The following is an 18,013-nucleotide window of genomic DNA, read 5'->3' as shown; positions in this document are numbered from 1 at the left end:
ATTAAAGAAAACTAAGCATTCAATAACAAAAGAGATAGTTTGTACATCTCATGCTTTCTATTAAAGATAACCAGGCATTGTAGGAAAATATCTATTAGAATACAGTTATTACTGTGCTACCAATAAGGTAAACTATCTACTCTATGCAGAGAACGCTCGAATATAGTGTTTTGTTACCTAATCTATGCAGAGAACACTCAAATATAGTGTTTTGTTATCTAAATGTAAAGTAACACTGTAAAGTTATCTTTGACCCTTGAGCAATAGAACTGCTGCATTTCAATAAGGTAAGCTACTTATTGCTATGCCCTATCTCGCGGACGCTAGACAAGAACGTGTTTTTTGCCTATAAGCGAAGGAGCGCTACAAAGTGTCTTGGTCACTGAGTGATAGATCGAAGGGCATGGCTCCACAGCTAATTAGTGTAATGGCTTAGATTTTTTAGGACTGTAGGGCTTATCAGCTCCCAGTTTCCTTGACCACCTGAATAAGTGCTTTAGCAAGTACTATGGACTGAGTATATCCTCAATAACATTGGCGTACCTGCTATCTAGTAATTACAACACTGTTAAGTTAACAAAAGACCTAGCTTCCCACTTATCCTATCATGCATGAGTTATTCAATATCCTTTAAGCTAGACTCACAACTGACCTGCACATATGCTAACTTGGTAAGGTGCCTAAACTGGTACTGCATATAGCTACTCTCTCACTAGTTTCTCTTTTTTTACTTACACCACTCTTAACCCAGCTCCATACTGTAGCATTACTTAAGTATTTTGCCTAACTCAACTGTTACACATTGTTCAGACCTTTCTCTACTTGTATGAGTACTATGTACCATTGTTAGTTTGAATAAGTGCAGGGACACCAGCATTATGTCTGCTATTATTGCCATGAATGTTTTACAAATGTTTGTTTAAATAGAAGCTGCCATTCCTTGCTTTGTATCTGCTTACTTTGAAATGTTTGTTTTTCAACTGTCTGTATGAGCTCAAGCTGCTCTGAGTATTACCCTGTCTGTATTTTTAAATACCTGTTGCCTATTTTGAACTGCATGCACTGTGTGTATTACCCTATTATTTAAATGTATTTTCCACCCCTTCACTATCTTTTTTCTTGTGCCCTCTGTTCCTAGGTTTGAAACCTATAACCTACACTAATATCTTGTGAACATACCTACCTGGTGAAAGGACTCCCTGCAAACCAAATCCTTACTACTCCTCTATACCTTAAAGACTTGCCATCCTGTTTATTGAACCCTGTTTAAAAGGAGGCAAGAAAGTATGTGCTATCAAATAAAGTGGTAATTTATAAACACTTGTACATATCTAGAGTACGTACTAGATGCTAACTCAGCCAGGATACCTAGCAGCTATTCCTCCCTCTCTATCCCCTAGTGATTAGAAGCTTTTGTCACTCTTGTGCCTCCTCCTGCTACTATCCCTAGGAGTCTTTCCAAACCTTGATACATTTCTCTCTGCCCACCTACCTCTGTTGGTAACTCTTTCTGTCCACTAGATACCATTCTAAACCAGGTTAGCACCTAAATCTTACACCCTTTCCTGGTATCTAAAGAAGCCAATGCTCTATCCCTTGCTGGTGAAATGGCTTCCTGCCCTATCTCCCTGCTACTCTCTCTTGCCTTTGCTCTCTACTACCACTTACCTTCACGTCCACTATCACCTATCCTCCTAGACCTACTCCTTCCCTACTAAGGTACACAGCAGTTAACTGCTTACTGTTAGGTTTTTGCTGACTTCTCGCTCACCTGTCTGAACCCGCTCAGTTCGCCCTGCGGGCTCACTCTGCTCCCCTGCCCTGCCCCCAATTCCCACCCACCCCTAGTGGTCCTACACTTATTCATTAAGTAGACACACCCCTGTCTTCTTCAATCCACTCAAATTGTTAACTCAATAATCCACTTCAAACCTCTGAAGTGTACCACACACCCACTAATTAACAAATCTAGCTCCTCCCCTACTTACCTAATCTTACTACCCCTCCCCATCTGTACCCACACTCTAATTCTCATCCCTTTGTTCACTACCCCAGTCATTACAATGTGTACAACTTTCTTTCCTTCACAACTTAAATTACTCATCTCCTTATCACTTCTATCTTCTCTTGTCACTACTTACCTCTTAACTTCCTACAAATACCCACTTAACTCTTCTCTTCCTTTTCCCTCTAAATATACCTCTACATCTATATATTCTTTCTATACCACCTTCTTAAATCTTACCTATCAGCCTAACTACCCACTAGCTAAATACCACAGACTAGCACACTTCAAATCAAGCAAACTAAAGACTAGGAAAATATTTAACTGTATTTACAAATTTCCCCTAGCAAAATATTATAAACTCCTCCACTCACTATTGGACGGAGATGTTCATCCTAACCCTGGCCCACACCATACCAATACCAATGTCCACAGAAAACAAGACAAACCTCATTCTTTATTATCTTCCATATCTACCAACTCTCTCACTATTGCCCATCTAAACATACAAAGTATTTGCAATAAAATCACTCAAGTCCAAGCCCTCCTAGAAATCCATCAATTTGACATTTTATGTTTAATTGAAACATGGCTCAAGCCAACCATTAAAGACAATGAAATCACTCCACCTGGGTATAGCATCATTAGACTTGATCGCACTGCCAAAAAGGGCGGAGGGGTAGCAATTCTATACAAAACAAAATTCCACCTTAGTAATCTCAATCTGACTCTTACCATAGAAAATAATGCCGAAATAATCAGCTCCAAACTTCAAGTCAACACTTCCAAAGCTATAAATATAATTTGTGCTTATCTCTCTCCAGGAAATAACATTAATACCTTGAATGTATCCTCAGTTCACTCTCCACCAACCTCCCACAAGAAACATTAGTCTTAGGTGACTTTAACATTGATTGGCTTACCTGTAACAATACAAATCCCACCTCCCATATAAACCTCTATGGCTTTATACAACTCATCAATAGTCTTACTAGAACTAACAAAACCAACAATAATGAAACCACCTTAGACTGGATCCTCACTAATACCCCCCAACAGAACTACCAAGCAGGTACCCTACCGGAAGACCTAAGTGACCACTCATTAACATATATTATTAGACATAAAACCAACCTAATCTTACCTACTACCTACAGAACCTTACGCTCCAAAAAGCAATTTAACATTGAGCATTTTCTAACTGAGTTAAGACTATGTAATTGGTCCCCAATAAAATATCTCCCACTTAACGAGGCAGTAGATTACTTCAATTCCACTTTCTTGTCTATCCTTGATCACTATGCCCCAAGTCGTCCTATTAGAACCAAAGCTAAAGCAGCACCCTGGCTGACCAACAGTACTAGGCAAAAAATAATTCTCAGAAACAAATCTTGGGCAAAATGGCGTACCACAAAAAAACTATCAGACCACCAATACTTCAAAGAGCTTAGGAATAGTACAAAAAAAGCCATACTGACAGATAAAAAGAACTACTACCTTCAATTACAACAAACCTCCAAAAATGAACCTAAAATATTCTGGGCCAGTATAAATAATCTCTTATCCCCAAGCCAGTCTATCACACCCAACCCTCAGGACTCTAACCCAGACAATCCCACACAAATTGCCAATGACTTCAATTCTTTCTTCACTAATACCATCCAAACTCTTGCTAGTCATCTATCTCCTGACACCTCTAAACTACTCTTACCTACCACAAATTCTCCTCCTACTCTTCACTTACAACCTATATCTATGTCCTTTGTCTCATCTCTGCTCCAAAAACTTAAACTTACCACCCCCTCTGCAGACAAACTTCCTGCTGAATTCTTGCAAATTGGAGCCAAAGCCATTGCTTACCCTATTTCTATTCTGATAAATAGATCTATTAATGAAGGAATCTTCCCTTCTATCTGGAAGATATCTCACATTATCCCACTACACAAAGGGGGGAAATGTAATGACCTTTCAAACTATCGCCCAATGGCACTACTATCACCTCTAGCCAAAATTATGGAGAAATGTATCCACAAACAACTTCTTAACCACCTTCTCCAAAACAATCTACTTGCTAACAGCCAGCATGGATTCAGACCTTCCCACAGTACTACCACTGCCTTACTCTCCTTTACCAACACCATCAACCACAACCGCAACAACAATTATCTACCATCTTCAATCTTCATTGACTTATCCAAAGCCTTCGACATGGTTAATCATAAACTCCTCCTGCACATACTAAAATCTCTCTCACTTGACACCCCTTCCTTAACTTGGTTCACATCTTATCTTGACAACCGTCAGCAGGCAGTACTCTGGAATAATTCACTATCTAATCTCCTACCTATCTCTTTAGGCATACCTCAATAGTCTATCCTAGGCCCCCTCTTATTTTCAATCTTTATTAATGACCTCCAATCAGCTATCCCTAACACCACTTGCATACAATATGCAGATGATTCTACTATAATCTGCACTGCCACCTCTCAAAATGAACTTCAGTCTCTTACCCAAAAAGCCTTTTCTTCTGTTGAAAAATGGTTCTCTGATTGTTGCCTTCTCCTCAACCCCAAGAAAACCAAACTGTTACTGTTCCCACCTACCCGTAAATGTACACCACTTAATTTATCTCTCACATCCACAGATAGCACTCTCATTTCTCCTGACTCAACAACAAAATTACTAGGAATAACTGTTGACAACAATCTAAGCTTTGACTCACACATCAACAACACAATAAAAGTCGTTAACAAAAAAATTGGTTCCCTCTACAGAATCAAACCCTTCCTTACACATGAAACAAGAACCATCTTAGCTAGATCTCACCTTATTTCTACTCTTCTATATGCCTCCCCCATCTATACTAATCTCTCCAAAAGCAACCTGAAGAAACTTGCTACATCCTACTATAATATTGCTAGATTCGCTACAGGATCCCAGTTTCAAACTCACCACTGCCTGAACCTAAGACAACTAGGTTGGCTTGAATTTACCAACAAATTAATACTTCAACAGCTCTTAATAGCTCACAAAATTCTACATCAACCAACTAAAATACCAATACTCTCTAACCTTGTTACACCTTACAATAACATGAAACAGCTACGCTCCTCAAACAAACTACTGATTTATACTCCCAAACCTAATAACTCAGCAGGGGACTGCCTCTTTTCCAACTCTGTTGGAAAAATGTGGAACAAACTACCCTCTGATATCACATCTTTGTCTACACTCTCACTTTTTAAAAGACAACTAACTATGCATCTCAATAATCAATGGCTTTGCCCCTGTACCAACCCAGATTAACTTTCCCTCTTACACTGTCTTTTTCTTACCCTATACCCTCATAACTTTCGATTTCTTAATATCTATGTAGTGAAATGTTATCTCATATACACAGTATGACCACGGTAAAAAAATATATATATATTTTTTTTATTATTATTTCTTTGTTTAAAGACATTAGGACTTTTTTCTCTTTGTTTGCTTCTATCATAGTTGTACATTGCATATATTGTCTAACTTTGTTTTTTTAATTCTAATCTTGTACGGCCTATTGCTGTATAAACATGTATTATTCCATTGGAGCTTTTCTCCCCGGGCCTCTACTGAAAATGGACATATATCCAGTTAGACTAGCCCGGTCAACAAATGTAAAATAAATAAAAATAAATAAATAAATAAAAATGATTGGCAAACACATTTTATTGAAGTGCAGTGAAGCAGAATGGCAACTACGGTTGCAGTCTGATGTAAAACCAGGCTTAAACGGACATATCAGTTTAAAGTGATTTCTTTTAGCACAAAGAATGTAGCATTTTTATAGGACATTGATTGAATTGTTTGAATATGGAGTCAACTATTAAATAATTATTTTGGTGTATTGTGTTTTAAACACTTTACATCAGTATAAGTTTTGGTTTTATAAGGACCTGAATAGGTTTATGTATTAATATTAATGGGGAGTTTTACTGGAGTTTAGTGATTATGTGACCTTAAAACGGTATTTTTAAATCTTGGTTGGGGTGTAATTGTTTCATTTTCTGATGAAGTTCTGTGGACAACAATAAAAGAATGAAAGTGGTAATTTTTGTTTCTAAGGTATTTGCTGATCCGTTTTTTGTTTAATTGTTAAACTATCTCCTGTATGAAGAACTTCTCTCCACCACACAACATGGCTTCTGTTCTTCCCATAATACAAACACTGCACTCCTAACCTATGTCAATACTATCAATAAAGCTATCAATAAAGACAAATTAGTCTCCTCCTTATTTCTAGACTTAAGTCTTCAACACAGTTTGTCACAGCAAATTTCTACTTTAAATGTCCTCATTAAGTCTCTCTCAGACCACCCTTCTATGGTTTAAAAGCTACCTATCCAATAGATATCAGTCAGTAAAATGGCATTCCACCCTCTCCATATCTCCCAGTCACCGCAGGTCTACCACAAGGCTCTATTCTTGGTCCCTTCCTTTTTAATGTTCTCACCAACACTCTCCACACATTCACACAACAGGTCTCCCTAATGCAGTATGCAGATGACTCCACACTCATTTATATATCTGACAACATGGCACACCTCCAAAACATTTACTCAGGAAGCTTTAACAGTGACTGAAATATGGCTTTGTAACTCACAACTCATGTTCAGCCCTAAAAGGAACAAACAACAATTTTTTCCCCAAATCCCTCTCTCATGAAAAAACAAAATTTCAAGACCCCTCTCTTGATAATACAACCATTGAGGTCACTTCTCATAGCAAATTATTAGGTATGATAGTGGCTGATAATCTTACATTCAACTTGCATATACAAAATTTCATAAGAAAAACTCATCAAAAACTTGGGATGCTTTATAGAGCCAAAAACTTTCTCACTGACCCAACTAAAGAACTAAAGCTACACTTGCCACTACTTATCTCTTCCCCACAATTCTTTATGGTGCTCCCATCCTTACTACCCTTCTGGCATCACAAAAATCAAACTTGAATAATGCTATAACAAAGCTGCTAAATTTTCAGCAAAAATCCCTTTCAGAACCCACCACTGTATAGCACTTCTTCTTCTTCTTTTGGCTTTTCCCTGTTAGGGGTCACCTCAGTAGATCTTCTGTCTGCTCATGATTGGCAGTGGAGTTTTATGGTGTTGAGTTGCCAGCCCAGCGCCCAACCTTCCACAGAAAGCACACACATGCATGCACTCACACCTAGGGCCAATTTAGAGTGTCCTATCCACCTACAGCATGTCTTTGGGATGTGGGAGGAAACAGAGCACCGGGAGGAAACCCACGCAACCACAGGGAGGACATGCAGATTCTGCACAGAAGGCACCCCAGCCGAGAATCAAACCAGAGAACCTCTTGCTATGATGCGGCAATGCTAACCGCTGCACCATCGTGGCTGCCCCCACCACTGTATAGCACTAAAAAGCCTAAATTGGTTAGAATACTTCATCAACTAACATATACACAGTGTCTTACCACCTATAAAATTATACAGAATCTATTTGCTTGTCCAGCACTAAATAACATTTTATGCAACTTATGTTCCCAGTCAGTCATTATGATCCAATGAACAAAAACTTTTCTCCGTCCACAAACCTATCATATCTGCTGGCCATTGTCTTTACTTGTACCATGTTGTGAAGACCTGGAACCCCTTACCTGTATCCATCAGGTCAATACCCTCCCTCCCTCCCATTCCTCAAAACCATCTGGAAATACTTTCTAGCCAAAATCTGGCTCTGTTCTTGCTTAACACCAGGGAAAACTATATCCCTATATTTGAATGAATACAGTAGAGTTTATTCTCCAAACTAATTGGGACCTAGGGTAGTTTGGATAAACAAACTGTTTGGATAATCAAACATATAACTGAACCAGATTTTTCACACATGAGCAGGTTACAAGCTCAAAAAACACGAGCAAGTGAATACATATAATGTTTTCATATTCAGACTCTATGACTTTTCCTATGAGAAAAGTTTGGAAGGCTGTGTTTGGATAATTAACGTTTTGGATAATTGACATTCGGATAACTGACTCTTTACTGTACCTAGTCAAACCTTACATCTCCTTGCTCTCCCTTCTTCACTCACTTCCTTACTTCTACCAATTTCTCTCCCCTGGTTTTCTCTCTAAATATATCATAAGTCTTCTTTCTCTCACTTCATATTGCAATTCCTGTTTGTATTATACTAATTTGTCTTTGAGTTCTCTATAAACTGGCTAAAATTTCTGTATTAACCATTGTCATATAACTTGTTTCTATTCTTAACCAATGTTTTCATATTATGTCTAATTTGGTATAATTATTAAACTGTAGTTGTTTTTATATTATTTTTAAAGACTGTAAAATGATTCTTCTGAAAAAGTTTTGTAATACTTTGGAGTTTTTCTCCAAGGGCTGCATGGTATCTAAGGATAGATTCTATTATGGCAGCTAAGGATATGTGGGAAAGGACTAAACAAAAGATAATACAAAAAACTGAGAAACTGGAAGATCTTGTTTATGGATATGGATAGCAAGATACAAGTAGTAGAAATGTTTTACTCCCTTTAGTTTTATAAACATAAGTTAGGGAAATTGTTGTCAACCAGAGGAGAAGTTGTGGATGGCAATTACTAAAGAGTTAAAGGATTTTATCTGTGATGGGAAGAGGGCAAGAATCAAGTGGGAGAAGCTGATCCTTCCAACAGAGCAAGGAGGTTTGAATTACCTGAATCGAAGGGATACTTTAGAGCTACTCACGTAAAGCTCCTACATATAGAACAAGCATAAGATTACAATTCAAAATGGTAAAGAATAATGATAAATTGGCGGGTCAACAAATAAGGAGAGAGTGGGATTTTGAATGCAGATTTTTAAGGAGAATAACAATAGTCATACAAAATACTATATCCATAAAGCAGAGGAAAGTATTCTAAGAACTTAGCCAACATGAGAGTGGAAAAAGGAGATTCTGCCAATAAGGATGACTGCAATTAGTGGTACAGAGAATAGGTAAGAGGGGTCAGGAATTTACTGGAGAAAACGTCCAAACTGAACAAATAATTAGACAGGGAAAGGTAGTAAAATGGGAAGAGACCAAAAATACATTTGGATGGCAGGCTAGAGACTGCATTGCCTATCAAGTACTGATATCAGATTATAGTCAAAGAGAAAGGTATATGGGAATCCTAAGTGAAAGACCAGCACTGCAACATTGTTTTAGTTGAATCTAGAACAGAAGCTGCTGTTAAAAAATGGATAATTAATAGGGAATATCAATCACAGGAGATTAGAAAAGACTTTAATGAGAGATAGAAAAAGCAATTCACAAAGAAACAATGGGAAGACAGATGTATGGCTCCCAAATATGCAACAAAGTCTAGAAGATTTAGGATTTTTGCCTGGAAGTGTTTGCAGTGGTATTTATATATCCCAATAACACTCCAATTAATTTACTTTAGGTAGATCGCAAATGTTGAAGGTGTGATGAGGAAAAAGAGGTAATTGGTAACATAGTATTAGGAGTAGAAGGAGTTGTCAGGCTGTAAAAATTCCCTACACAGTACTTTGTCATAAATACTGGGTAAGCAAATGGGTGCAACTAAAGAAATGACTTTTTCGAGCTGTAATACAGGATCTGAATTGTCTAGACATAGTAAGGCCTAGCTAAGTTTAACTCTGGTGGCTGCCAAAAAAGCAATTACTAGAAAATGGAAATCAAAGACTAAACCAACCATATTTGAACTAGTGGCTATAGTAACAGAGATAAAGAACTGGAAGTGGAATCGTTAAGAAAGGATAGCAGCAAATTGCACAGAAAAATGGGAATTGTGAGAACAATATGTGCAGAATAATGTTTTGAAGGAGGAATGAGGTTAAGGGAAGGCAGGAATTGAATGAGATATATAATGCCAGATTGACAATGACTGTACAGAAAATTGTATGTGATGTATAATGTTTGTAACTGAAAATATGTCAATGTGGTTTGTTTTCATGTATATAAATCTATGACTGCTGAGATAATAAGTGATAATTCAATAAAGATTAATAAAAAAAAAAAGAGTTCAGATATATTACAGGAAGAAGGGAGCATAAAACGTGAACTGAGCAAATCAGTTTAAAGTCTAAGATATAGAAACATTTCTTGACTGAAGGGGTGGTAGACCAATTAAACACTGTCTCATCTTTTCATTGGTTGTGAAACATAACTCTGGAGAACTACTTAAGGATGATTGTGAAATGTGAAAGACAAGCTGTGATAAGAACAGGGCAAAATAAATAACACTAACAATTTAATATGTCAATCTTGATAAGCAGGATAGTTTCTTTCCTCATACAGGTTATATGTCTAGACTATCTATGTAATTACTGAATAACTATATAAAATAAGTAAAACAAGTACAGCTATTCAAATTATTTTTTGTTCTTTTCATTTGTTTTTCACCTAGGTGGATTTACTGGACAACAATCAACCATTTTCAGGCATAAACTGTGATATTATAAAGGACTACATTAAATGGCAATTCTGTATAGCAGTAAAATAGAACATGAGACAACAGTAAATATAACGGAATAGTGATAAATACAAATGTTCTTAAAAATAAAAAAAAACAGTCAATAATAAAAAATAAAAAAGTAGTTTTGAGATTACAAAAAGTACAAATCAGCAGCATTTATAAACATCTTAAGTATCATCAGGCACAATGAAACAGCAGAAAATAACTGAATGAAGGTTATACTATGAATATACAGCATGAAACTAGTTATGGAAAAGGCAGACAGTGTGAAGTTGAGGCAGAGCATGAAAAGAAAAAGTGATGAAGAGAACAAAACTACTGAATGACTGCTGTCCTGTTACCTTCCAAAGTGAACATCTAAAAGTCAAGTTCCACCCCAGACGACTATCATTGAGACCTAATCTTCCTCACTAGTTAGCCACACTTAAATCCAATCATTCAGACCTAATCTTCCTCACTAGTTAGCCACACTTAAATCCAATCACTCCACCATTGATTGGCTCCCCATTATCTCTCTTATACATCCCAACACAGCTACCAACCAGTTTTCACAGCTCATACCCTCTTTACCTAACTCCCTCATTGCTATTGTCTCATGGCCCTTCAAAAATAGTCCAACTGACTGGCTTACAGAAAAACTGAAAGCCTTTAAGCAGCTGCATGGTGATGCATGAAAGTATTTGAAAAACAACCCCTTATCCACTAATAGAGACCAGTACACTACATAGCACAATGATTCCAAACAAGCTATTTACAGACACAAAGCCAAAGACTTTAAACTAAACGAAAACTCTCCTTTACACTCTCTAAAGCTATTCTGGTAACAAGTGAACAACAGCACCAGCAGAGCTCCTCAAATGAATTAATCCTCACAAGGTCTGATCCACTGCAAAAATGTTAACCTTTCCTCCTTAGACTATCTAAAAGAATTCTCCAGTCTACACCCACTCACCATTCGTCCTGCACAGCCACTCACAATAACCCCTTCTCAATTACTTTCCTCGATTGTTCTTTACCAAAGTCACAACAAAACAAATAGCTGCCTTACTTGAACAAATCCCTTTTGACTCAACTACTGGCCCTAATAACCTTTTCCTTGGTTTCTGTACCACTCCAGAGACTTCATTCCTATTCCCCTAAAACGCATCTATAACCACGGCCTCCCAAACTAATACCTTTCCCTCATTATGTAAGACTGCCTTTGTGAGACCCATACCCAAGGATCCTAAATCTAGACCTACTTCCAGCAACCACTTCATACCCATCTTAATACTCTCAACACTGGACAAAATATTGGAGAAGCCGGGTTGTACGCAACTTATTACCCACCTGCAAAAGTACCACTTACTCTTCAACAGCAACACAGATTTTGGGCAGGTAGAAGAACCCTGACTGCACTATGGGCCTTAACAAACAATATACTCGCTAACACAGTAAAACAAAACCTTATTAGTGTTGTGTTTATTGATCTCACCAGAGCCTTTGACATCATTGATGACTCTGTATTACTCACACATCTAATAGGCATTGATGTAAGTCCTGAAACCACTCTATGGTTTAATGACTTCCTGGTCAACAGATCCTTTAATGTAAGATAGACACCTCCCTTTCTGACTCCACCTGTACATGCTCAGGTGATCCTCAAAGTTCTTTTCTTGATCCATTGCTATTCTCCATTTTTTATAAATAAACTTCCTCTGGACCTACCCTGCCTACAACTCCTATTATGTGTTGATGATATGGTCATCTGCAGAGTAAATCCCTACCATCAAGCCATTCAAATTCAACTTCAAAATAATCTCCTGGCTCTAAACAGGTAGCTTGTTATAAAAAACCTTCTTTTAAAACCTGAGAAGACCAAATGTATGTTCTCTGGTACTAAAAACTTTCTACTGCCCCTTCTTATCATAGCATCTTTGATATCAATAACTCTGTTATTGAAACTAATAGCTCTTATAGATACCTAGGAATAAGGCTAGACCAATCCTTCAACTATCAGGAACATTTTCAAAAACTGAGATCCAGAAATGAACTCACTCTTTTTCTGTGCCAAGAAAATGTCACATTGTCTCTCAGCTCCTACCAGCACAGCCATAGGCAACGGTGCCCTACTTGCTCAACTCAGATATGACCTACATTTATTTGCCAACTCTTCAAGCAAAACTACAACTGTCCTGAAGACCTCATCAAATAAAATGTGCAGTTTCATTAAAAGTTCCCCTGAAAATGAACACAACTGCCTTATTTTAGCCAAAGCAAAATGGCTCCCCATACAAGCCAGTGCCAGTCTCCAACTTGGCTCCCTACTTTTCAAACTACCCCATCAAAACATCCTATTGCCTCGAACAATGACTCTCATTGCAGACAGCCCAACTTACAGCCTCAAAAGTCAATCTGCAAGTGGGCATTCACTCCAAACCCATGACACAAAACTGCATTGTATAGATAATAGCTTCTCTGTTTTTGCCTCTAAACTATAGCAGTCTCTCTGTTACAACCTCGACTTTCACACAAACTACCCCATGTTCAGTCCAGAATTCAAACAGATCCTGATTGGTCAACACAAATGTGAATGCCAGGAAACAGGAAGCATTATTTAAATAAGTTTAATGAGTTAATGAATCATTCTTTTGATAACCTCCTACTCTATACTGTTTCATTTAAGGCTATGCCTTACTATTTACATAATTGTCACTTCACATGCACTGTTTTTTCCCCTTTCAGGAGTATGTTGTTAGATATCAGTAACACCATCCCATCCTGTACAACTTATTAGTCTTTCCTGGGACTTCAATTTCTCTGTATATTATTTATTTATTTATTTATTTATTTATTTATTTATTTTGCATTCATGCCTATGAGTTATTAGTTACCTATCTATTCTATTATACTTTTACTGATATTTGTTGTTTTTTTACTTTGTGTTGCTCTAATATCTGTTCCGTTTAGCTTCTACTGACATTTGTTGATTGTTGCTCTTTATTGTTACAATGTAATTGTAACCTGAACTGAGCTTGTATTTGGTTATTCTGTGATCAGTGCAAAGTCCTGGTAACCAAAATGTAAATAAATAAATACAATAAAAGATGGGGGAAGGCAAGTATTATAAAAAGGAAGAAGGTGCGAGGGAAAATGTAGAAGGGAGAGTCAGCATAAGTACAACATGAAAAAGAAGAGTCAGTGTGAGCATTATTTATGAGAAGAGGATAGGGAGAAGTGCTGACACAGAGCACTGCAAGATGGTATTTCTGGAAACCTTTGTAACAGAAAGGAAGATGAAGTTCCTAAAGGCCAGGGTCATTATCATATGTGAGAAAGGCATTTGTCCTGCAAATATTCTGCACTTGAAGAGTTACAGAAGAGACAGAAGTAACCCAAGCACAAGTATTTAGATATACAGGGGTCGGAAAGGTTAGAAGAGGAGTTATGTACAGCTTGGAATGGTTAACATGCCCAAAAAAAAAGAGACAAAAGGTCAACAAAGAAAGGAATCAATAAAAAGCCATCCAAGGCTGGTACAGAGGTCAACAGATGTGGGTAAGAACAGCCCTCTACAAAGGTCACTGTCGGCGGCACAGCATCTGAAGAAGGAGGTTTTGAGGCTGTTTGGTAGCTTATTACACTGTACTATAATAAAGAGAGACTGAATGTAAATGCAGGTAAATGGTTACTCTAGTCAGTGAGGTGAGCGTTATAGTGATGTCATAACCAAGCCCTATTTCCATATTGATAAACTTACACATATTTTTGACATAGCAGTCAAAAGACTCTGGGGGGAAGTTATCAGAAATCCCTAAGAACTGGACAGTCCTTTCCAAGGACTCCTCAGACTTGTTTCCCTACCTATATAATTAGCCTAATCTGACAGGTTTAATAATGTGTGTTAGTGTCTACAGTTTACTGTACAATATTAAAAACAGTACAAATTTAGTTTAGGATGAAATACTAAGGCAGATCGTAATCATAAGTATATATGTTGCATGCACTGCTTCAAGATTTATGATTGGTTTTAAGGGATTCATAACAATGCACGCTATAACATCTTTCAATAAAAAAAAAGTTAGATGTTTTACTTATTTGGGAAAAATGTTTAATGTTAAATCACAGGCATGCCATAGTCTAGTGCTGCTAAATTTTTAGTTGCCCAAAGTGAGACTTTTATTACAACTCAGACCATACCCATATCACACGGTCGTTACAGAGGGTGAGGTTTTTCCCAAAATAAAGGATTACTGCTGTAGAATTTTAATTGTTTCTAATTTTTTTATCCCATTGTAAGGTGCATCAGACAGAAAAGTATAGTTTTCTGCAACAACAAAGAAGAAAGTAAGACATATATAGCTCTCAAATGTCCAGATTTTGCCTCATATTTTTGGTTTCTTCCTCATAAAATTTCTGGTGTTCTGGCAAATCACTGAGGAATGAAGTCACTAAATAATGACATGCATTTGAGTTTCCAACTTCCTATCCTTCAGAAAACGTTTGCCAACACAACTCCTGTTATTCTAACAACTTTCTAAGTTAATAAGAGCAATATTTAAAATCTGTCCATATTTTTGGGCTTTTGTCCCCCCATTATTTTAAGCTTTGTCCAGATTTCCTGCACTAAGAGTTTGATACGTATGTAAGGAAATATCTTTCATCTTACGATAGTCACCATCTATTTTTTTAGAGGATATAACTGACAAAATATGGACTGTCTTCTATAAACCCGGACAGGCAATAACACTGTTTGAGCCAGATCATAAGTGCTTACAGTTCTACATCGGACACCTTCACAGACAACATGCATATCCTGTGCCACTGTTTTATGCAATGCATGAAAACTGCTACAGCAAGCTGGACTATAAACATTAATAGAAATTAATTAAATTGGTGCAGACATGGAAATATGCATTAAGGCATAATTTTACATAAACTAATTAAAACATGAAAATGGTTACAAAAAGCAACATTCAAAATAAACTGGCATTATGGTTTTGGCTTTTGTTCCCTTTACCAGACCACCAAACAAACTACAAACAAAAAAAAAATAAATAAAAAGACAAACTACCAGAATCGTAGGGTTTGCTGTTGTTTAATACTGGCTGATAGGATAAACAATTTATGGGTGAAGAGACATAATATTAATATAGTTCTAAAGCAATTACAAAAATTATATATCAACTGTTTATTTTATTAATGCCTGTAGACAGTTAGAAACTGAGGCAAAATGTAAAACAGCAGAATAAAGCAAGAGTAGAATCAATAAGATTCAATTAGAGTAATAATTAGTTAAAATAAGTTATGGGAACTAAGAAAACATCTCCCTATGCAGATTTAAATGCAGTCTTGTAAAAAGATAACATTTGAGACATTAGGATCTCCTAAAAAAAGCTTCAGTAATGTCTGCCCAAATCAAGGAAATTAGTTTGTTTCTTGGGGCACTGACCATGAAACAGCTAGTAGCTCCTCATATGATGACCAAAGAAGTCTCACTGAGGAACAGAACACCAGAGAGGGCTGAGATTGTGTGGAGAACAAAAGGTAAAGACAAGTGTGATAAATATTAATCTGGCCACGGAGTGCATTCACTGCAGATCATGTGACAAAGGTATAATACGACAGCGGAGCAGGATGATCCTGCCAAATTCTGTATTCACTGCAGTCTACCCAGTGGTCACTATTCACCAGCCCAAACAGTGCAATAATTTCATTATGGTGACACAAGAGCATTAATCACCATTGCTAGGTCCACATATAGAAGAAATTTATTGATCCGGGCTATATTTTTAAGATGGAAATATGATGACCCAACAATAGCTGAGACCAAACTCTTGGACGACCTCCAGGGTGATGTACTTTGCAAATTCCAGTACATTATCTCCATAAATAATAAGAGGAAACAAAAAGAAGATACAATCCATGATGGTGATATGAGTTATCTTCATGTGAACCATCATGAAGTAGAGTATGAAGGAGCTTTTTGTCATCCATTGAGTAACCATATTCAGGCAACTCTCCAAGATGTTAAAATGTGTCTCTGGCTTCTGAGAAAATAAGATATAAAATTATATATCGCTGGAATCACACTGATAGCACATACCTCTGAAATGTAAGAAAGAAAGAAAAAGAAATACATTGCAGCCAGGGAGCTGTTATCTCCACACTTATAAGTGAAAAAGTCACAATTTTCTTGAATATGGAATTCACATATAATGCAGTATGGAAAATGACAATGCATTACTGACTTGTGCTATCCATGTGGACATGACAGAGTACTGAGTTCCCCATACCCACCCTTGTTTTAGTTCTATTCTTTCAGTTCTGTTCTACACATTCTTTTAAGTTAGCAGTATAGCATACTAGATTAAGACAATGAGCAGTAACAATTTATTTCTATAATTTTCCATTTGCTTCATATAGTCTGCACTAGGGCATAATAATTACCAAGTCTGTTAAGTCACCCCTGGTATTAGGTGTCTGCAGTTACTGGGTTTTAAACAGCCACAGAATCAGATTAAACAAATGTAAATTATCTTGTAGCAGTGGAGGTGGTGCAGGTACTCTGGCTACTTATAAAGAGAGGAAGCCCATGAGACCCACCTCTCCCCTCTCCACACTTCACGCATTTACACAATTTATGCTTTAATTATTAAAAAAATAGATAAAACTCCAGCACAGGCTCCATGGGAAATCTTTTTCTGAAGTTTTTTTTTGTGTGAGTGAGCACGCTCGCACGTGTGTGTGTGTGTGTGTGTGTGTGTGTGTGTGTGTGTGTGTGTGTGTGTGTGTGTGTATGTACTTCTCAAATACTAATGTCAACTTCTACAATATATACTTCTTATTTCTTAATTTAAACTACTTTCAGCCTTTACAGGTAAGTGCAGAGTAACAGAAGATTTAACCTGAAGTACAGAACATAGTTAAGCACTTATTAACACACAAAAGGTAATGCATCCCAGCTTACATGATATAACCTTGAAAACAGTACAATGCCTCATTCACCTGTCTTCTTACAGCCCTCCCATATAACATGCTTTACCTCAGTGCACTTTTTCCTTTTGGAACATAAATAATAACCAAACGATGCAGGATTCCCATCAAAAAATGTAAACTTTACCAGCTTGTGAAAGATGAAAATCTTGTTATAAATCCTTGAACGGAGACATTATTGTTGCTACTTTTCTTTGTTCTTTCACTCAGCAAAAATTTAGAGCTCTTAATGAAGTCTGCCAGGGCTCTGATTAATGAATCAATTTAACTCATTCATCACTGGAAAAGAATGCAGAGGAAGTACTAAAAATAGCTTTTGCAGCAGCTTAAACCTGAGAAGTAGTCAACAGGTAGCAGAAAGGGGTGTGCATATGTGTGCAAGCATGTGTGTCAATTTATTTGTGCTGAGCAATTGCTGAGCATGTGGAATATTCACTGAAGAGAACTACTAGCAAATAAGTTAAACAAGTCATTCGATAGTTAATGCCAACTAAAAAAGAGCACATGTGATTTTTTTAACTTATTT

At 37.0% G+C, this 18,013-nt stretch overlaps 1 protein-coding gene across 8 annotated transcripts in view; it reads right to left on the bottom strand.

Moving 5' to 3' along the window:
- Positions 1–17,790, bottom strand: part of KIF12 (kinesin family member 12) — a 521,732-nt gene extending 503,942 nt beyond the window's left edge. For 4 of the 8 annotated variants that reach the window (XM_044054384.1, XM_044054383.1, XM_044054386.1 and 1 more), the window contains exon 1: positions 17,615–17,783. The gene's annotated coding sequence lies outside the window, so the exon portion shown is untranslated. Of the gene's footprint in view, positions 1–17,536 lie in introns of all 8 variants that reach the window. The other 4 variants (XM_044054389.1, XM_044054390.1, XM_044054391.1 and 1 more) reach the window with 4 other exon arrangements.
- Between the last annotated feature and the right edge of the window lie 223 nt (positions 17,791–18,013).

Source organism: Protopterus annectens, chromosome 13.part0 (assembly GCF_019279795.1).
Source record: "Protopterus annectens isolate FY-2018-M chromosome 13.part0, PAN1.0, whole genome shotgun sequence".
Lineage (NCBI taxonomy): Eukaryota > Metazoa > Chordata > Ceratodontiformes > Protopteridae > Protopterus > Protopterus annectens.
The sequence above is the reverse complement of the archived record's forward strand: the minus strand, read 5'-3'. Positions and strand labels throughout refer to the sequence as shown.